Source organism: Pongo abelii, chromosome Y (assembly GCF_028885655.2).
Source record: "Pongo abelii isolate AG06213 chromosome Y, NHGRI_mPonAbe1-v2.0_pri, whole genome shotgun sequence".
Lineage (NCBI taxonomy): Eukaryota > Metazoa > Chordata > Mammalia > Primates > Hominidae > Pongo > Pongo abelii.
In genome coordinates, this window is record NC_072009.2 from 57,895,631 (window position 1) to 57,918,476 (window position 22,846).

The following is a 22,846-nucleotide window of genomic DNA, read 5'->3' on the forward strand; positions in this document are numbered from 1 at the left end:
TGTGTGTTCTGAATTCACCCATCACAAAGAAGTTTCTCAGAATGCTTCTATGTAGTTGATATGTGAAGATATTTCCGTTTACACTATAGGTCTCAAAGGGCTCCCAATATCCACTTGTAGATTCTACAAAAGGAGGTTAAAATCTGCTCAACCAGAAGTAAGTTTCAACTCTGTGAGATGAATACACATATCACAAAGAAGTTTGTGAGGATACTTCTTTGTAGTTTTTATGTGAAGATATTTCCTTTTCCACCATAGGCCACAAAGTGCTCCAAATATCCACTTGCAGATTCTACAAAAAGAGCGTTTAACCTGCCCATTCAAAAGATAGGTTCAATTCTCTGAGATGAATGCTTACATCACAAAGAAGTTTCTCAGAATGCTTTTGTGTAGTTTTTATGTGAAGATATTTCCTTTCCCACAATAGGCCATCAAGATCTCCAAATATCCACTTGCTGATTCTGCTGAAAGAGAGGTTATAAGCTGCTCAATGAAAAGAAAAGTTCAATTCTCTGAGATGAATGCACACATCAGTAAGAAGTTTCTGAGAATGTTTCTGTGAAGTTTTTATGTGAAGATATTTCCTTTTCCACAATAGGCCTCAAAGTTCTCCAAATATCCACTTTCAGATCCTACAAAAAGAGTGTTTCAAAACTTCTCAATCAAAGTAAAGTCCAACTGTGTGTTCTGAATTCACCCATCACAAAGCAGTTTCTCAGAATGCTTCTGTATGGTTTTTACTTGAGGATATATCCTTTTCCACCATAGGCTACAGAGGGCTCCAAATATCCACTTGCAGATTTTACAAAAACAGAGTTTCAAAACTGTTCTATCAAAACAAAGGTTTAGCTCTGTGAGTTGAACACACACATTAAAAAGCAGTTTCTCAGAATGCTTCTGTGTAGTTTCAATGTGAATATATTTCGTTTTCCGCAATAGGCCTCAAAGCGTATCAAATATCCACATGCAGATTCTACAAAAAGATTGTTTCAAACCTGCAAAATCAAAAGAAAGCTTCAACGTTGTGAGTTGAATGTACGCATCAAAAGGAAGTTTCTCAGAATGCTTCTGTGTAGTTTTTATGTGACTATATTTCCTTTTCCAAAATAGGCCATGAAGCTCTCCAAATATCCACTTGCAGATTCTACAGAGTGCTTCAAAACTGCTCATACAAAAGAAAGGTTCAGCTCTGTGAAATGAATGCACACATCATAAAGATGTTTCTCTGAATGCTTCTGTGTAGTTTTTCTGTGAAGATATTTCCTTTTCCACCATAGGATGCAATGGGCTCCAAATGTACACTTGCAGATTCTACAAACAGAGTTTCAAAACTTCTGTATCAAAAGATAGATTCAGCTTGTGAGTTGAATGCACACATCACAAAGGAGTTTCTCGGAGTGCTTGTGTGTAGTTTTTATGTGAAGATGTTTCCTTTTCCAAAAGATGCCACAAAGGGCTCCAAATAACCACTTGGAGATTCTAAAAAAAGAGATATTCAAAGCTGCTAAATCAAAAGATAGGTTCAACTTTAGGAGTTGAATGTGCACATCACAAAGAAGTTTCTCAGAATGCTACCATGTAGTATTTATGTGAAGATGTTTCCTTTTCCACCATAGGCCACAAAGCACTCCATATATCCACTAGCAGTTCTTCAAAAGTGAGTTTCAAAACTGCTCCAATAAAAGTTGGGTTCAACTGTGTTAGTTGAATGCACACATCTCAAAGAAGTTTCTTAGAATGCTTCTCTGAGTTTTTAATGTGAAGATATTTCCTTTTCCACCAAAGGCCTCAAAGCGCTCCAAATATCCAATTGCAGATACTACAAAAAGAGTGTTTCCAAACGGCTCAATCAAAAGAAGGTTCAACACTGTGAGATGAATGCACACATCATGAAGAAGTTTCTCAGAATGCTTCTGTGTACTTTCTATGTGAAGATATTTCCTTTTCCACAATAGGCCTCAAAGTGCTGCAAATGTCCACTTGCAGATTCTACAAAAAGAGTGTTTCAAGACTGCTCAATCAAAATGAAGGTTCAACATTGTGGGGTGAATGCACACATCACAAAGAAGTTTCTCAGAATGCTTCTGTACAGTTTATAGGTGAATATATTTCCTTTTCCTAAATAGGACACAAAGGGCTACAAATATTCACATTCAGAAACTAAATAAAGAGAGATTCAAACCCGCTTAATAAAAGGATAGGTTCAACTCTGCAAGATGAGTGCACACATTGAAAAGAAGTTTCTCAGAATGCTTCTGTATAGTTTTTATGTGAAGATATTTCCTTTTCCACAGTAGGCCTCAAATCGCTCCAAATATCCACTTTGCAGATTTTACAAAAACTGTGTTTCAAAACTGCTCAATAAAAAGAAATGCTCAACCCTCTGAGATGAATGCATGCATCACAAAGAGGTTTCTCAGAATGCATCTGTGTAGTTTTTATGTGAAGATATTTCCTTTTCCACCATAGGGTACAAAAGGCTCCAAAGAACAATTTACAGATTGTAGAAAAAGAGAGTTTAAAAACTGCTCATTCAAAAGATAAGTTTAACTCTGTGAGTGAAATGCACATATCAGAAAGAAGTTTCTCAGAATGCGTCTATGTAATTTTATGTGAAGATACTTCCTTTTCCACCATAGGCCTCAAATCACACTAAATATCCACTAGCAGATATTACAAAAAGAGTGTTTCAAAACTGCTCAATCAAATGAAAGGCTCAAACCTGTGGGTTGAATGCACACATCACAGAGAAATTTCCTAGAATGCTTCTGTGTAGTTTTCATGTGAAGCTATTTCCCTTTCCTATACATGTAGCAAAGGACTCCAAATATACTCTTGCAGATTCTACAAAAATAGAGATTCAAAACTGCTCTATCAAATGATAGGTTCAATGCTGTGAGTGAAATGCACACATCACAAAGAAGTTTCCCAGAAAGCTTCTGTGTAGTTTTTATGTGAAGATATTTCCCTTTCCACCATTGGCCACATAGTGCTCCAAATATCCACTTGCAGATTATACAAAAAGAGTGTTTCTAAACTGCTCCATCAAAAGTAAGGTTAAACTCTCAGAGATGAATGCACACATCTTAAAGATGTTTCTCAGAATGCTTCTGTGTAGTTTTTATGTGAAGATATTTCCTTTTCTACCATAGGACTCAAAGAACTCCAAATATCCATTTGCATATTCTACAAAAAGAGTGTTTCCAAACTACTCAATCAAAAGAAAGTTTCAACTCTGTTAGATGAATGCACACATCACAAAGAAGTTTCTCAGATTGCTTCTGTGTGGTTTTTAAGTGAAGATCTTTCCTTTTCCACCATAGGCTGCTAATCACTCCAAATATCCACTTGCAGATTATATACAGGAGTGTTTCAAAACTGCTCAATCAAATGAAAGGCTCAACTCTGGGAGACGAATGCACACATCACAAAGAAGTTTCTCAGAATGCTCTTGTGTAGTTTTTATGTGAACATATTTCCTTTTCCAACATAGGCCACAATGGCTCCAATTATCCACTTGTAGATTATACAAAAACATAATTTAAAACTGCTCATTCTAAAGATAGGTTCAACTCTTTAAGTTGAATGCATACATCACAAAGAAGTTTCTCAGAATGCTCTTTTGTAGTTTTTATGTGAAGATATTTCCTTTTTCACAGTAGGCATCAAAGCGCTCCAAATATCCACTTGGAGATTCTACAATAAGGGTGTTTCAAAACTGCTTACTGAAAAGAAAGGTTCAACTCTCTGAGATGAATGCATACATCACAAAGAAGTTTCTCCAAATGCTTCTATGTAGTTGATATGTGAGACATTTCCTTTTGCACCCCAAGTGCAAAAGGGCTCCACATATCCACTTGCAGATTCTACAAAAAGACGTTGCAAAAATAAAAATGAAAGGAAAGGTTCAAAACTGTGAGATAAATGCACACATCACAAAGAAGTTTCTGAGGATGCTTCTGTGTAGTTTTCTTTGTGAAGATATTTCCTTTTCCACCACAGACTACCAAGTGCTCCTATTATCCACTTGTAGATTCTACAAAAAGAGTTTAAAACTGCTCCTTCAACAGATAGGTTCAACTCTATGAGTCGAATGCACACATCACAAATAAGTTTCTCAGAACTCTTTTGTGTGGTTTTTATGTGAAGATGTTTCCTTTTCCACAATAGGCCATCACAGTCTCTAAATATCCACTTGCAGATTCTACTAAAAGAGAGTTTCCAAACTGCTCAATGAAAAGAAAGGTTCAACTATGTGAGATGAAAGCACACATCAGAAGGAAGTTTCTGAGAATGCTCCTGTGAAGTCTTTATGTGAAGATGTTTCCTTTTCCACAATAGGCCTCAAAGCGCTCCAAATATCCACTTTCAGATACTGCAAAAAGAGTGTTTCAAAACTTCTCAATCAAAAGAAAGTCCAACTTTGGGTTCTGAATTTACACATCACAAAGAAGTTTCTCAGAATGCTTCTGTGTAGTTTTTATTTGAAGATATTTCCTTTTCCACCATAGGCCACATAGGGCTCCAAATATCCACTTGCAGATTTTACCAAAAGAGTTTCAAAACTGCACTATCAAATGATGTATTTAACTCTGTGAGTTGAATGCACACATCACAAAGAAGTTTCTCAGAATTCTTCTGTGTCGTTTCTGTGTGAAGATATTTCGTTTTCCACAATAGGTCTCAAAGCGTTTCAAATATGCACTTGCAGATTCTACAAAATGATTGATTCAAAACTGCAAAATCAAAAGAAAGTTTCAACTCTGCGAATTGAATGCACACGTCAAAAAGAAGTTTCTCAGAATCCTTCTGTGTAATTTTCATATGACGATATTTCCGTTTCCACAATAAGCCACAAAGGGCTCCAAATATCCACCTGCAGATTCTACAGAGTGATTCAAATCTGCTCATACAAAAGAAAAGTTCAACTCTGTGTGATGAATGTGCCCATCACAAAGATGTTTCTCAGAATGTTTCTGTGTAGTTTTTCTGTGAAGATATCTCATTTTCCACCATAAGCCACAAGGGTCTCCAAATATACACTTGCAGATTTTACAAAATAAGAGTGTCAATACATCTCTATAAAAAGATAGCTTCAGCTATTTGAGATGAATGCACACATCACTAAGGAGTTTTTCAAAGAGCTTCTGTTTAGTTTTTATGTGAAGATATTTCCTCTTCCAAAACAGGCCTCCAAGGGCTCCAAATATCCACTTGGAGATCCTAAAAAAAGCGAGATTCAAAACTGCTAATTCAAAAAATAGGTTCAACTCTGGGAGTTGAATGCACACAACACAAAGAAGTTTCTCAGAATACTACTGTGTAGCTTTTATGTGAAGATGTTCCCTTTTCCACCATAGGCCTCAAAGTACTCCAAATATCCACTTGCAGATTCTTCAAAAGTGAGCTTCACTACTGCTCTATCAAAGATGGTTTCAACTGTGTGAGTTGAATGTACACATCACAAAGAAATTTCTTAGAATGCTTCTCTGAGGTTTTTAGGCGAAGATATTTCCTTTTCCAACATAGGCCTCAAAGCGCTCCAAATATCCACTTGCAGATTGTACAAAAAGTGTTTCCAAACTGCTCAATCAAAAGAAGGTTCAAACGTGTGAGATGACTGCACACATGATGAAGAAGTTTCTCAGAGTTCTTCTGTGTACTTTTTATGTGAAGATATTTCCTTTTCCACAATAGGCTTCAAAGCGCTCCAAATATCCACTTGCAGATATTACAAAAAGTGTGTTTCAAGACTGCTCAATCAAAACAAATGTTCAACTGTGTGGGATGAACGCAAACATCACAAAGAAGTTTCTCAGAATGCTTCTGTGTAGTTTTCATGTGAAGATATTTCCTTTTCCTATATAGGCAACAAAGGGTTCGAAATATACCCTTGCAGATAATACAAAAATTGAGGTTCAAAACTGCCCTATCAAAAGATGTGTTCAACTCTGTGAGTGGAATGCAAATATCACAAATAAGTTTCTGAGAATGATTCTGTCTAGTTTTTATGTGAAGATATTTCCTGTTCCACGATTGTTCTCAAAGCACTCCAAATATCCACTTACAAATTCTACAAAAAGAGCATTTCAAAACTGCTCAATCAAAAGAAAGATTCAACTCTGTGAGTTGAATGTACATGTCAGAAAGAAGTTTCTGAGAATGCTTCTCTCTAGTTTTTATGTGAAGATATTTCCTTTTCCATCATAGGCCTCAAAGCACTCGTAATATCCACTTGCAGATTGTACAAAAAGAGTGTTTCAAAACTGCTCAATGAAAACAAAGTTTCAAATCTGTTAGATGAATATCCACATCACAAAGAAATTTCTCCAAATACATATGTGTAATATTTATGTGAACATATTTCATTTTCCAGCATATGACTCAAAGCGCTCCAAATATCCACTTGCAGTTATACAGAAAGAGTGCTTCCAAACTGCTCAATCAAAAGCAACTTTAAATTCTGTGAGATGAATTCAGAAATCACAAAGAAGTTTCTAAGAATGTTTCTGTGTATTTTTTATGTGAAGATATTTCGTTTTCAACCATCAGCCACAAAGGGCTCCAAATATCGACTTGCAGATGCTAGAAAAAGAGAGTTTCAATACTGCTGTGTCAAAGGTAGGTTCAACACTGTTAATTGAATACACACATCATGAAGAAGTTTCTCAGAATGCTTCTGTGTAGTTTTTATGTGAAGGTATCTCCTTTTCCACCATAGGCCTCAAAGCGCTCCATATATCCACTTGCAGATTCCAAAAAAGAGTGTTTCAAAACTGCTCAATCAAAACGTTCAACACTGTGAGATGGATGCACACAAAACAAAGAAGTTTCTGTGAATGCTTCTGTGTAGTTTTTATTTGAAGATATTTCCTTTAACACTATAGGCTGCAAAGTGCACCAAATATCCACTTGCAGATTCTACAAAAAGAATGTTTCAAAACTGCTCAATTAAATGAAATGTGCAATTCTGTGAGATGAATGCACATATCAGAAAGAAGTTGCTCAGAATGCTTTTATGTAATTTTTATGGGAAGATATTTCCTTTTCCACTATCGGCAACAAAGGCCTTACATAACCATGTGCAGAATCTACAAAAAGAGAGTTTCAAAACTGCTCTATGAAAACATAGGCTCACCTCTGCGAGTTGAATGCACACATCACAAAGAAGTTTCTCAGAATACCTCTGTGTAGCTTTTATGTGAAATTATTTCCTTTTTCACCATAGGCCTCCAAGCACACCAAATATCCACTTGCAGATGCTACCCAAAGAGTATTTCAAAACTGCTCAATCAAAAGAATTGTTCAACTCTGTGATATGAATGCACACATCACAAAGAAGTTTCTCAGAATGCTTCTGTGTGGGTTTTATATAAAGATATTTCCTTTTCCACTGTAGGCCATAAAGGGCTCCAAATATCCACTTGCAGATACTTCAAAAAGAGAGTTTCAAAACTGCTCTATCAAAAGATAGGTTCAACTCTGTGAGATGAATGCATACATCACAAAGAAGTTTCTCAGAATGCTTCTGTGTAGTTTTTATGTGAAGATATTTACTTTTCCACCATAAGCCTCAAAGCACTTCAAATATCCACTTGTGGATTATACAGAAAGAGTGTTTCAAAGCTTCTCAAAAAAAAAGAAAAAGAAAGTTTCAATTCTCTGAGATGAATGTACACATCACAAAGAAGTTTCTCAGAGTGCTTCTGTGTAGTTCTTATGTGGAGATATTTCCTTTTCCACCATAGGCTGCAAAGGGCTCCAAATATCCAGTTGCAGATTCTACAAAAAGAGATTTTCAAAACTGCTGTATTAGAAGATAGGTTCAACTCTGTGAATTGAATGCACACATCACAAAGAAGTTTCTCAGAATGCTTCTGTGTAGCTTTTATGTGAAGATATTTCCTTTTCAAACATAGGCTGCAAAGCTCTGCAAATATCCACCTGCAAATTATACAGCAAGAGAGTTTCAACACTCCTCAATGAAAAGAAAGGTTCAAATCTGTGAGATGAATACACAGAACAAAAAGAAGTTTCTCAGAATGCTTCTGTGTAGTTTTTATGTGAAGATACTTCCTTTTCCACCGTAGGCCATAAAGGGCTCCAAATATTCAGTTGCAGATCTTAGAAAAAGAGATTTTCAAATCTGCTCAATGAAAAGTAATTTTCAACTCTGTGAGATGAATGCACACATCACAAAAAAAGTTTCTCAGAATACTTCTGTGTAGTTTTTATGGGAAGATTTTTCAATTTCCACCATTGGCCACAAACGGCTCCAAATGAAAACTTGCAGAATCTAAAAAAAGAGAGTTTCAAAACTGTCTATGAAAAAATAGGATCAACTCTGTGGGTTGAATGCACACATCACAAAGAATTTTATCAGAATGCTTCTGTGTAGATATTTCCTTTTCAACCATAGGCCTCAAAGCACTCCAAATATCCATTTGCAGATTCTACAAAAAGAGTTTCAAAACTGCTCAATCAGAAGAAAGTTTCAACTCTTTCTTCTTCTCAGATGAATGCACACAAAACAAAGAAGTTTTTGAGAATGATTCTGTGTTGTTTTTATGTGAAGACTTTTCCTTATCTACAATAGGCCTTAAGACGCTCCACATGTCCACTTGCAGATTCTACAAAAAGAGAGTTTCAAAACTGCTCAATCAAATGAAAGGTTCAAATCTGTGATATGAATGCATACATCACAAAGAAGTTTCTCAGAATGCTTCCGTGTAGTTTTTATGGGAAGATATTTCCTTTTCCACCTTCGGCCAAAAAGGGCTCTAAATAACTACTTGCAGATTCTACAAAAAGAGTGTTTCAAAACTGCTGTATCAAAAGACAGGTGCAACTCTGTGAGTTGAATGTACACATCACAAAGAAGTTTCTCAGAATGCTTCTGTGCAGTTTTTATGTGAAGATATTTCCTTTTCCATCTTAGGACTCAAAGCGCTCCAAATATCCACTTGCAGATTCTACAAAAAGAGAGTTTCAAAACTGCTCAATCAAAAGAAAGGTTCAACTCTGTGAGGTAAATGCACACATCACAAAGAAGTTTCTCAGAATGCTTCTCTGTAGTTTTTAATGTTAAGATATTTCCTTCTCCATCATAGTTCTCAAAGCGCTCCAAATATCCGCTTGCAGATTCTACAAAAAGAGTGTTTCAAAACTGCTCAATCAAAAGAAGTGTTCAACACTAGGAGATGAATGCACACATCACAAAGAAGGTTCTCCGAATGCTTCTGTGTAGTTTTTATGTGATGATACTACCTTTTCCACCATAAGCCTCAAAGTGCTCCAAATATCCACTTGCAGACTCTAAAAATGAGTGTTTGAAACCTGCTCAATCAAAGGAAAGGTTCAACTCTGTGTGGTGAATGGACACATCAAAAGAAGTTTCTCAGAATGCTTCTGTGTAATTTTTATGTGAAGATATTTCCCTTTCCACCATAGGCTCCAAGTTCTCCAAATATCCAATTGCAGCTTATACAGAAAGAGTGTTTCAAAACTGCACAGTCAACAGAAAGGTTCAACTCTGTGAGATGAATGCACACAAAACAAAGAAGTTCCTGTGAATGCTTCTGTGTAGTTTTTCTGTGAATACATTTCCTTTTCCACAAAAAGCCACAAAGTGATGCAAGTATCCAATTGCATATTCTACAAAAAAAGTGTTTCAAAATTGCTCAATCAAATGAAAGTTTCAACTATGTGAGATGAATGCTCACATCAAAAAGTATTTTCTCAGAACACTTCTGTGCAGTTTTTCCTTGAAAATATTTCCTTTTCCACTATCGACCAGAAAGGGCTCCATATAACCACACGCAGATTCTACAGAAAGAGAGTTTCAAAACTGCTCTATCAAAAGATAGGTTCAAATCTGTGAGTTGAATGCACACATAACAAAGAAGATTCTCAGAATGCTTCTCTGTAGTTGTTATGTTATTTCCTTTTCCACCAAAGGCTGAAAAGGGCTCCAAATATCCACTTGCAGATTCTACAAAAAAAGAGTTTCAAAACTGCTCTATCAAAAGATAGGTTCAACTCTGTGAAATGAATACACACATCACAAAAATTTCTCAGAATGCTTCTGTGTAGTTTTTATGTGAAGATACTACCTTTTCCACGGTAGGCCTCAAAGAGCTCCATATACCCAATTGCAGATTCTAAAAAAAGTTTGTTTCAAACCTGCTCAATCAAAAGAAATGTTCAACTCTTTGAGGTGAATGCACACATCACAAACGAGTTTCTCAGAATGCTTCTGTGTTGTTTTTATGTGAAGATATTTCCTTTTCCATGAACGCCTCCTAGTGCTCCAAACATTCACTTGCAGATTCTACTAAAACAGTGTTTCAAAACTGCTCTATCAAAAGAAAAGTTCAACTCTGTGAGGTGAATGTACACATCACAAAGAAGTCTCCCAGAATGCTTCTGTGTAGTTTTTATTTGAAGATATTTCCTTTTCCACAATAGGCATCTAAGCGCTCCATATATCTACTTGCAGATTCTAAAAAAAGAGTTTTTCCAAACTGCTCAATCAAAAGAGAGTTTCAACTCTGTGAGATGAATTCACACATCACCAAGAAGTTTCTCAGAGTGCTTTTCTGTAGTTTTTATGTGAAGATAGTTTCTTTTCCACCAAAGGCCACAAAGGGCTCCAAATATCCACTTGCAGATTCTACAAAAAGAGAGGTTCAAAACTACTCTATCAAAAGATAGGTTTAACTCTGTCAATTGAATGTGTACATCACAAAGAAGTTTCTCAGAATGATTCCATGCAGTTTTCATGTGAAGATATTTCCTTTTCCATCATCAGCCACAAAGGCCTCAAAATAACCAGTTGCAAATTCTACAAAAAGAGGTTTTCCAAACTGCTCAATCAAAAGAAAGTTTCAACTCAGTGAGATGAGTGCACACATCACAAAGGAGTTTCTCAGAATACTTCTGTGTAGTTTTTATGTGAAGATATTTCCTTTTCCACAATAGGCCTCAAAGTGCTGCAAATATCCTCTTGCAGATTCTACAAAAAGAGTGTTTCAAAACTGCTCAATCATGTGAAATGTTCAAGTCCGTGAGATGAATGCACATATCACAAAGAAGTAAATCAGAATACTTCTGTGTAGTTTTTATGGGATGGTATATCCTTTTCTACCATCGGCCACAAAGGGCTCCAAATAACCACTTGCAAATTCTACAAAAAGGGAATTTAAAAACATCTCTTTCAAAAGATTGTTCAATTCTGTGAGTTGAATGCACACATCAGAAAGCAGTTTCTCAGAATGCTTCTCTGTAGTTTTTATGTGAAGATATTTCCTTTTCCACAATAGGTCTACAAGGGCTCCAAATATCCACTTGCAGATTCTACTAAATTAGTGTTTGAAAACTGCTCAATCAAAAGAAAGGTTCAACTCTGTGAGATGAATGCACACATCAAAAGTAAGTTTCTAAGAATGCTTCTGTGTAGTTTTTATGGGAAGACATGTCCTTTTCCACTGTAGACCTCAAAGCGGTGCAAATATCCACTTGCAGAATCTACAAAAGGTCAGTTTCAAAACTGCTCAATCAAATGAAATGGTCGATTCTGTGAGATGAATGCACACATCACAAAGAAGTTTCACAGAATGCCTCTGTGTAGTTTTTAGGGGAAGATATTTCCTTTTCCACCATCAGCCACAAAGAAATCCAAATAACCCCATGCAGGTACTACAATAAGAGAGTTTCAAAACTGCTTTATGAAAAGAGAGGTTCAACAATGTGAGTTGAATGCAGACATCACAAAGAAGTTTCTCAGAATGCTTCTGTGTAGTTTTTATGTGAAGATATTTCCTTTTCCACCATAGGCCTCAAAACGCTCCAAATATCCACTTGCAGATTCTACAAAAAGAGTGTCTCCAAACTGCACAATCCACAGATAGGTTCAACTCTGTGAGATGAATGTACAGAAAACAAAGTAGCTTCTAAGAATTCTTCTGTGTAGTTTTTCTGTGAATATATTTCCTTTTACACAAAATGCCACAAAGTGCTCCAAATATGCAATTGCAGATTTTTCAAAAAAAGTCTTTCAAAACTGCCCAATCAAATGAAAGTTTCAACTCTGTGAGATGAATGTGCACATCACAAAGAAGTTTCTCAGAATGCTTCTGTGTACTTTTCATGTGAAGACATTTCCTTTTCCACCATTGGCCATAAAGGGCTCCAAATAAGAAAATGCAGACTCTACACAAAGGGACTTTCAAAGCTGCTCTATCAAAGATACGTTCACCGCTGTGAGTTGAATGCACACATCAAAAAGAAGCTTCTGAGAATGCTTCTGTGTAGTTTTTATTGAAGATAATTCCTTTTCCACAATAGTCCTCAAAGCGCTGCAAATATCCACTTGCAGAACCTACATAAGTAAGTTTCAACACTACTCAATCAAACGAAATGGTCAATTCTGTGAGATGAATGCACACATCACAAAAAAGTTCCTCAGAATGCCTCTGTGTAGCTTTTAGGGGAATATATTTCGTTTTCCACCATCGGACACAAAGAGCTCCAAATAACTACAAACTGATTCTACAATAACAGAGTTTCAAAACTGAACTATGAAAAGATAGGTGCAACAATGCCAGTTGAAGGCACACATCACAAAGAGGTTTCTCAGAATGCTTCTATGTAGTTTTTATGTGAAAGTATTTCCTTTTCCACCATAGGCCTCAAAGTGCTCCAAATATCCACTTACAGATTCTACAAAGAGAGTGTTTCAAAACTACACAATGAACAGAAACGTTCAAATCTGTGAGGTGAATGCACACAAAAAAAGGCGTTTCTGAGAATGCCTCAGTGTCGTTTTTATGTGAATATGTTTCCTTTTCCACAAAAGGCCACAAAGAGCTCCAACTATACAATTGCAGATTCTACAAAAAAAATGGTTTCAAACTGCTCAATCAAATGAAAGTTTGAACTCTGTGAGATGAATGCACACATCACAAAGAAGTTTCTGAGAACACTTATCTGTAGTTTTTATGTGAAGATATTTCCTTTTCCACAATAGGACCCAAAGCACTCCAAGTATCCAATTGCAGATTCTACAAAAAGAGTGTTTCAAAAGTCCTCAATCAAATGAAAGATTCAACTCTGTGAGATGAATGCACATATCACAGAGAAGTTTTTCAGAATGCTTCTGTGTAGTTTTTATGTGAAGATATGTCCTTTTCCACCAAAGGCCGAATGGGCTCCAAATATCCACTTGCAGATTCTACAAAAAGAGCGTTTCAAAACTGCTCTATCAAAAGATATGGTCAACTCTGTTAGTTGAATGCACACATCGCAAAGAAGGTTCTCAGAATGTTTCTGAGTGGTATTTACGTAAAGATATTTCCTTTTCCACCATAGTCCTTAAAGTGCTCTGTATATTCAATTGCAGATTCTACAAAAAGAGTGTTTCCAAACTGCTCAATCAATAGAAAGGTTCAACACTGTGAGATGAATGCACACAACACAAAGAAGCTTCTCAGAATGCTTCTGTGTAGTTTTTATGTGAAGATATTTCCTTTCCCACAATAAGCCTCAAAGTGCTCCAAATATCCACTTACAGATTCTACAAAGAGAGTGTTTCAAAACTACACAATAAACAGAAACGTTCAAATCTGTGAGGTGAATGCACACAAAAAAAGTCGTTTCTGAGAATGCCTCAGTGTCGTTTTTATGTGAATATGTTTCCTTTTCCACAAAAGGCCACAAAGAGCTCCAACTATACAATTGCAGATTCTACAAAAAAAGGGTTTCAAACTGCTCAATCAAATGAAAGTTTGAACTCTGTGAGATGAATGCACACATCACAAAGAAGTTTCTGAGAACACTTATCTGTAGTTTTTATGTGAAGATATTTCCTTTTCCACAATAGGACCCAAAGCACTCCAAGTATCCAATTGCAGATTCTACAAAAAGAGTGTTTCAAAAGTCCTCAATCAAATGAAAGATTCAACTCTGTGAGATGAATGCACATATCACAGAGAAGTTTTTCAGAATGCTTCTGTGTAGTTTTTATGTGAAGATATGTCCTTTTCCACCAAAGGCCGAATGGGCTCCAAATATCCACTTGCAGATTCTACAAAAAGAGCGTTTCAAAACTGCTCTATCAAAAGATATGGTCAACTCTGTTAGTTGAATGCACACATCGCAAAGAAGGTTCTCAGAATGTTTCTGAGTGGTATTTACGTAAAGATATTTCCTTTTCCACCGTAGTCCTTAAAGTGCTCTGTATATTCAATTGCAGATTCTACAAAAAGAGTGTTTCCAAACTGCTCAATCAATAGAAAGGTTCAACACTGTGAGATGAATGCACACAACACAAAGAAGCTTCTCAGAATGCTTCTGTGTAGTTTTTATGTGAAGATATTTCCTTTCCCACAATAAGCCTCAAAACACTCCATATATCCACTTGCAGATTCTACAAAAAGAGTGTTTCCAAACTGCTCTGTCAAAAGAGAGGTTCAATTCTCTGAGATGAATGCCCACATCACAAAATTTTCTCAGAATGCTTCTGTGAAATTTTTATATGAAGATGTTTCCTTTTCCACCATAGTCCACAAAGGCTCCAAATATCCACCTGTAGATTCTACAAAAAGACAGTTTCAAAACGACTCTATCAAAAGACATGTTCAACTATGTGAGTTGAATGCACACATCACAAATAAGTCTCTCAGAATGCTTCTGTGTAGTTTTTGTGTGAAAATATTTCCTTTTCCACAATAGGACTCAAAGTGCTGCAAATATCCTCTTGCAGATTCTACAAAAACAGTGTTTCAAAACTGCTCAGTCATATTAAATGTTCAAGTCTGTGAGCTGAATGCACACATCACAAAGAAGTAACTCAGAATGCTTTGTAGTTTTTATGGGAAGGTATTTCCTTTTCCACAATTGGCCACAATAGCTCCATATAACCACTTGCACTACAAAAAGGGAGCTTAAAAACTGCTCTTTCAAAAGATATGCTCAACTCTGTGAGTTGAATGTACACATCACAAAGCAGTTTTCCAGAATGCTTCTGTGTAGTTTTTATGTGAAGAAATTTCCTATTCCACAATAGGCCTACAAGGCCTTCAAATATCCACTTGCTGATTCTACTAAATTAGTGTTTGAGAACTGCTCAATCAAAAGATATGTTAAACTCTCTGAGTCGAAAGCACACATCAAAAAGAAGTTACTGAGAATGCTTCTATGTAGTTTTTATGGAAGATATTTCCTTTTCCACAATAGTCCTCAAAGTGATGCAAGTATCCAGTTGCAGAACCTACAAAAAGTAAGTTTCAACACTACTGAATCAAATGAAATGGTCAAATCTGTGAGATGAATGCACACATCACAAAGAAGTTTCTCAGAAAGCTTATGTGTAGTTTTTAGGGGAAGATATTCCTTTTCCACCATCGACCACAAAGGGCTCCAAATAACCACATGCAGATTCTACAATAAGAGAGTTGCAAAACTGCTCTATGAAAAGATAGGTGCAACAATGTGAGTTGAATACACACATCACAAAGGGGTTTCTCAGAATGCTTCTTTGTAGTTTTTATGTGATGGTATTTCCCTTTCAATTATAGCCCTCAAAGCACTCCAAATATCCACTTGCAGATTCTACAAAGAGAGTGTTTCACAACTTCACCATCAAAAGAAATGTTCAAATCTGTGAGATGAATGCACACAAAACAAAGACATTTCTGAGAATGCTTCAGTGTAGTTTTTATATGAATATTTTTCCTTTTCCACAAAAGGCCATAAAGTGCCCCAAATATACAATTGCAGATTCTACAAAAAAAAAAGTTTTTCAAAACTGCCCAATCAAATGAAAGTTCCAACTCTGTGACATGAATACACACATCACAAAGAAGTTTCTCAGATGCTTCTGTGTAGTTTTTATGTGAAGATATTTCCTTTTCCACCATCGGCCACAAAGGGCTCCAATAACCACATGCAGATTCTACAAAAAAGAGAGTTTCAAAACTGTTCTATCAAAAGATAGAGTCAACTCTGCGAGTTGAATGCACTCATCACAAAGAAGTTTCCAGCATGCTTCTATGTAGTTTTTATATGAATGTATTTCCTTTTACAAGATAGGCCTCAACGGGTTCCAAATATCCACTTGCAGATTCTACGAAAAGTTTTTCAAAACTGCTCAATCAAAAGAAAGTTTCAACGCTGTGAGATAAATGCACACATCACAACGAAGTTTCTCTGAATGCTTCTGTGTAGTTTTTATGTGAAGATATTTCCCTTTCCACCATAGGCCACAAAGGGCTGCAAATAACCAGATGCAGATTCTACAGAAAAGAGAGTTTCAAAACTGCTCTATGAAAAGATAGGTTCAACCCTACGAGTTGAATGCACACATCACAAAGAAGTTTCTGAGAATCCTTCTGTGTAGTTTTTATGGGAAGATATTTCCTTTTCAACCATAGGCGTCAAAGTGCTGCAAATATCCACTTGCAGATTCTACTAAAAGAGTGTTTCAAACTGCTCAATCAAAATAAAGGTTCAACTGTGCGAGATGAATGCAGACATGAAAAATAAGTTTCTGAGAATGGTTCTGTGTATTTATTATGGAACGATAATCCTTTTTCCACAGTAGTCCTCAAAGTGCAGCAAATAGCCACTTGCAGAACCTACGAAAAGTGAGTTTCAAAACTGCTTAATCAAATGAAATGGTTAATTCTGTGAGATGATTGCACACATCACAAAGAGGTTTTTCAGAATGCTTCTGTGTAGTTTTTATGTTAAGATACTACCTTTTCCACCATAGGCCTCAAAGCCCTCCATATATCCACCTGCAGATTCTAAAAAAAGAGTGTTTCAAACCTGCTCAATCAAAATAAAGTTTCAATTGTATGAGGTGAATGCACACATCACAAAGAAGTTTCTCAGAATGCCTCTGTGTATTTTTTATGTGAAAATATTTCCATTTCCACACTACACCTCCTAGGGCTCCAAATATTCACTTGCAGATCTTACAAAAAGAGAGTTTCAAAACTTCTCTATCAAAAGATGGGTAAAAATCTATGAAATGAATGCACACATCAGAAAAATTTTCTCAGAATTCTTCTGTGTAGTCTTTAAGTGAAGATATTTCCATTTCCACCATAGCCCTCAAAGCGCTCCATATATCCACTTGCACATTCTAGAAAAAGATTTTTTCAAATCTGTCTAATCAAAAGAAAAATTCAACTCTGTGAGGTGAATGCATACATCACAAAGATGTTTCTCAGAATGCTTCTGTGTAGTTTTTATGTGAAGATATTTCCTTTTCCTCAATAGGCCTCCAAGTGTTCCAAATATCAACTTGTGGATTGTACTAAAAGAGTCTTTCCAAACTGCTCAATAAAAAGAAAGTTTGAATTATGTGAGATGAATGCACACAACACAAAAGAGTTTCTGAGAATTCTTCTGTGTAATTTTTATGGGAAGATATTTCCTTTTCCAGCATAGGCCTCAAAGGGCTGCAAACATCCACTTGCAGATTCTAGAAAAAGAGTGTTTCAAAACTGCTCAATCAAATTAAATGTTCAACTCGGTGAGATGAGTGCACACATCAAAAATAAGTTTCTGAGAATGCTTCTGCATAGTTTTTATGGGAAAAAAAAATCCTTTTCCACAATCTGCCACAAAGGGCTCCAAATAACCACATGCAGATTCTAAAAAAAAGAGAGTTTCATAACTGCTCTATCAAAAGATGAGTTTAACTTCGTGAGTTGAACGCACACATCAGAAAGGACTTTCTCTGAATGCTTCCATGTAGTTTTTATGTGAAGATATTTCCTTTTCCACCGTAGGTATCAAAGCGCTCCAAATATCCACTTGCAGATACTAGGAAAAGAGTGTTTCAAAACTGCTCAATCAAAAGAAAGGTTCAACTACGTGACATGAATGCACACATCACAAATATGTTTCTGAGAATGCTTCCCTATAGTTTTTAAAGGAAGATATTTCCTTTCGCACAATAGGCCTCAAAGTACTGCAAATATCCAATTGCAGATTCTAAAAAAGAGTGTGTCAAAACTGTTCAATCAAATGAAATATTCAACTCTGTTAGATGAATGCACACATCACAAAGATGTTTCGCAGAATGCTTCTTTGTAGTTTTTATGGGAAGATATTTCCTTTTCCACCATCTGCTACAAAGGGCTCCAAATAACCACTTGCAGATTCTACAAAAAGAGAGTATCAAAGCTGCTCTATCAAAAGATAGTTTCAAGTCTGTGAGTTCAATACACATATCACAAAGAAGTTTCTCAGAATGTTTCTTTGCAGTTTTTATGTGAAGATATTTCCTTTTCCATCATAGGCCTGAAAGCAGTCCAAATATCCACTTGCAGATTCTACAAAAAGAGTATTTCGAAACTGCTTAATCAAAAGAAAGTTCAACACTTTGTGATGAATGCACACAAAACAAAGAAGTTTCTCAGAATTATTCTGTGAAGTTTTTATGTGAAGATATTATCTTTTCCACAATAGGACTCAAAGCGCTCCAAATGTCCACTTGCAGATTCCACAAAAAGAGTGTTTCAACACTGCTCAATTAAAAAAGAGTTTAACTCTGTTAGATGAAAGCAAACATCACAGTGAAGTTTCTCAGAATGCTCCTGTTTAGTTTTTATGTGAAGATAGTTCTTTTTCCACCATAGGCTCTAAGGCGCTCCAAACATCCACTTGCAGATTCTACAAAAAGAGAGTTTCAAAACTGCTCTATCAGAAGATAGTTTCAGCTCTCTGTGATGAATGCACACATCACAGAGAAGTTTCCACGATGCTTCTGTGTAGTTTTATGTGAACATATTTCCTTTTCCACTACACACCTCAAAGCGCTCGTTATATCCACTTGCAGATTCTACGAAGATTGTTTCAAAACTGCTCAATCAAAAGAAAATTTCAACTCTGTGAGATGAATGCACCCATCACAGCAAAGTTTGTCAAAATGCTTCTGTGTAGTTTTTATGTGAAGATATTTCCCTTTCCACCATAAGCCACAAAGTGCTCCAAATATCCACTTGCAGATTCTACACAAAAAGAGTTTCAAAACTGCTCTATCAAAAGATAGGTTCAACTCTGTGAGTTGAATGCACACATCACGAAGAAGTTTCTCAGAATAATTCTGTGTAGTTTTTATGTAAAGACATTTCCTTTTCCACCAAAGACTGCACAGGGCTCCAAATATCCACTTGCAGATTTTACAAAAAGAGAGCTTCAAAACTGCTCTATCAGATGATAGGTTCAACTCTCTGAGATAAATGCATACATCACAAAAAGTTTCTCAGAATTCTTCTGTGTAGTTTTTATGTGAAAATACTACCTTTTCCACCATAGGCCACAAAGTGCTCCAAATATCCACTTGCAGATTCTACGAAAGGAGTGTTTCAAAACTGTTCAATCAAAAGAAAGGTTCAACTGTTTGAGATGAATGCACGCATCACAAAGAAGTTTGTCGGAATGATTCTGTCTAGTTTTTATATGAAGATATTTCCTTTTCCACAATATGCCTCCAAGGGCTCCAAACATTCACTTGCAGATTCTACTAAGAGTGTTTCCAAACTGATCAATCAAAAGAAAGTTTCAACTCTGTGAGATAATGCACACATCACAAAGAAGTTTCTGAGAAGATGTCTGCGCAGTTTTTATGGGAAGATATTTACTTTTCCACAATACTTCCCCAAGCGCTCCAAATACTCACTTGCAGATTCTGCAAAAAGAGTGTTTCAAAACTGCTCAATAAAATGAAACGCTCATCCCTCTGAGATGAATGCGCACATCAAAACGAAGTTTCTCAGAATGCTTCTGCGTAGTTTTTATGTGAAGATATTTCCTTTTCCACATTAGGCCTCAAAGCACTACAAATATCCAAATGCAGATCTTACAAATAGAGTTTTTAAAAAGTGCTCAATCAAATGAAACGTTCAACTCTATGAGATGAATACACACATCACATAGAAGTTTCTCAGAATGCTTCTGTGTAGTTTTTAATTGAAGGTATTTCCTTTTTCTCCATAGGTCGCAAAGTGGATGCAAATATCCATTTTCAAATTCTACAAAAAGAGTTTCAATATTGCTCTATGAAATGATAGGATCAACTCTGTGAGATGAACGGACACATTGCAAAGAAGTTTCTCAGAATGCTTCTGTGTAGTTTTAATGTGACGATATTTACTTTTCCACAATAGGCTGCAAAGGGCTAAAAAATCCACTTGCATATTATACAAAAAGGAAGTGTCAAATCTGCTCTATCAAAAACAGGTTCAACTCTTTGAGATGAATGCACACATCACAAAGAAGTTTCTCAGAATGCTTCTGTGTAGTTATTATTAGAAGATATTTCCTTTTCAGCCACAGAACTCAAAGCACTCCATGTATCCACTTGCAGATTCAATAAAAAGAGTGTCTCAAAACTGCTCAATCAAAAGAGAGGTTCAATTCTGTGAGATTTGAATGCACACATCACAAAGAAGTTTCTCAGAATGATTCTGTGTATTTTTTATGTGAAGATACCACCTTTTCCACTGTAGGTGGCAAAGGGCTACAAATATCCATTTGCAGATTCTACAAAAAGAGAGTTTCAAAACCGCTCAATCAAAAGAAAGCTTCAACTCTGTGAGAAGAATATACACATCACATAGCATTTTCTGAGAATGCGTCTGTGTAATTTTTATGAGAAGATACTTCTTTTTCCACAAAAGGCCTCAAAGTACTGCAAATATCCAATTGAAGACTCTACAAAAAGAATGTTTCAAAACTGCTCAATCAAAAGAAAGGTTCAACTCTGTGAGATGAATGCACACATCACAAAGAAGTTTCTCAGAATGTTTCTGTTTAGTTTTTATGGGAAGATATTTCCATTTCGTCTATCGGCCACAAAGGGCTCTAAATAACCACTTGCAGATTCTGCAAATGAGAGTTTCAAAACTGCTCTATTAATAGATAGGTACACCTCTGCGAGTGGAATGCACACATCCCTAAGAAGTTTCTCAGAATATTTCTGTGTAGTTTTTATGTGAATATATTTCCTTTTCCACCAGAGGCTTCAAAGCGCTCCAAATAGCCAATTGTAGATTCTACAAAAAGAGTGTCTCAAAGCTGCTTAATAAAAACAAATATTCAACACTGTGGGATCAATGCCAATAAAATAAAGAAGCTTATGAGAATGCTTTTGTGTAGGTTTTATGTGAAGATATTTCCTTTTCCACAATAGGCCTCAAAGCCCTACAAATATCCAAATGCAGATTCTACAAATAGAGTTTTTAAACAGTGCTCAATCAAATAAAAATTTCAACTCTATGAGATGAATGCACACATCACATAGAAGTTTCTCAGAATACTTCTGTGTAGTTTTCAATTGAAGTTATTTCCTTTTTCTCCATAGACCACAAAGGGGATCCAAATATCCACTTTTAAATTTTAAAAAAGAGAGTTTCAATACTGCTCTATGAAAAGATAGGTTCAACTCTGTGAGATGAATGCACACATTACAAACAAGTTTCTCAGAATGCTTCTGTGTAGTTTTTATGTGAAGATATTTACTGTTCCACAATAGGCCACAAAGGGCTCAAAATATCCACTTGCATATTATACAAAAAGGGAGTGTCAAATCTGCTCTATCAAAAGATAGGTTCAACTCTTTGAGATGAATGCACACATCACAAAGAAGTTTCTCAGAATGCTTCCGTATAGTTATTATGAGAAGATATTTCCTTTTCAACCATAGACCTCAAAGTGCTCCATGTATCCACTTGCAGATTCTAAACAACAGTGTCTCAAAACTGCTCAATCAAAACAGAGGTTCAACTCTGTGAGATGAATGCACACATCACAAAGAAGTTTCTCAGAATGCTTCTGTGTAGTTTTTATGTGAAGATACTTCCTTTTCCTCCATAGGTTGCAAAAGACTCCAAATATCCACTTGCAGATTCTTCAAAAAGCGAGTTTCAGAACTCCTTATCAAAAGTTAGGTTCAACTCTGTGAGGTGAATGTACACATCACAAAGAAGTTTCTCAGAATGCTTCTGTGTAGTTTTAGGTGAAGATGTTACCATTTCCACCATAGGTCTCAAATCTCTCCAAATGTCTACTTGCAGATGCTATGAAAAGAGTGTTTCAAAACTGCTCAACGAATAGAAAGTTTCAACTCTGTGAGAAGAAAGCATATATAGCAAAAAAAGTTTCTCAGAATTCTTCCATGTAGTTTTTATGTGAAGATATTTCTTTTTCCACAACATGTCTCAAAGTGCTCCTTATATCCACTTACGCATTCTACAAAAAGGGTGTTTACAAACTGCTCAATCAAAAGAGAGAGTCAACTCTGTAAGGTGAATGCACAAATCACAAATAAGTGTCTCTGAATGCTTCTGTGTACTTTTTATGTGAAGATATTTACTTTTCCACCATAGCCCACAAAGGTCTCCAAATATCCACTCACAGATTCTACAAAAAGAGAGTTTCAAAGCTACTCTATCAAAAGTTAAGTTCAACTCTGTGGGTTGAATGCACACATCACAAAGAAGTTTCTCAGAATGCTTCTATGTAGTTTTTATGAGAAGATATTTCCTTTTCCTCCACAGGCCACAAAAGTCTCAAAATATACACTTGTAGATTCAACAAAAAAAGGGTTTCAAAACTGCTGTATGAAAAGATAGATTCAACTCTGTAGGGTGAATGCACACATCACAAAGTGGTTTCTCAGAATGCTTCTGTGTAGTTTTTATTTGATGATACTTCATTTTCCACCATAGGCTGCAAAGGGCTCCAAATATCCACTTACAGATCCTTCTAAATATGAGTTTCAAAACTGCTGTATCAAAAGTTAGGTTCAATTCTGTGAGGTGAATGCACACAT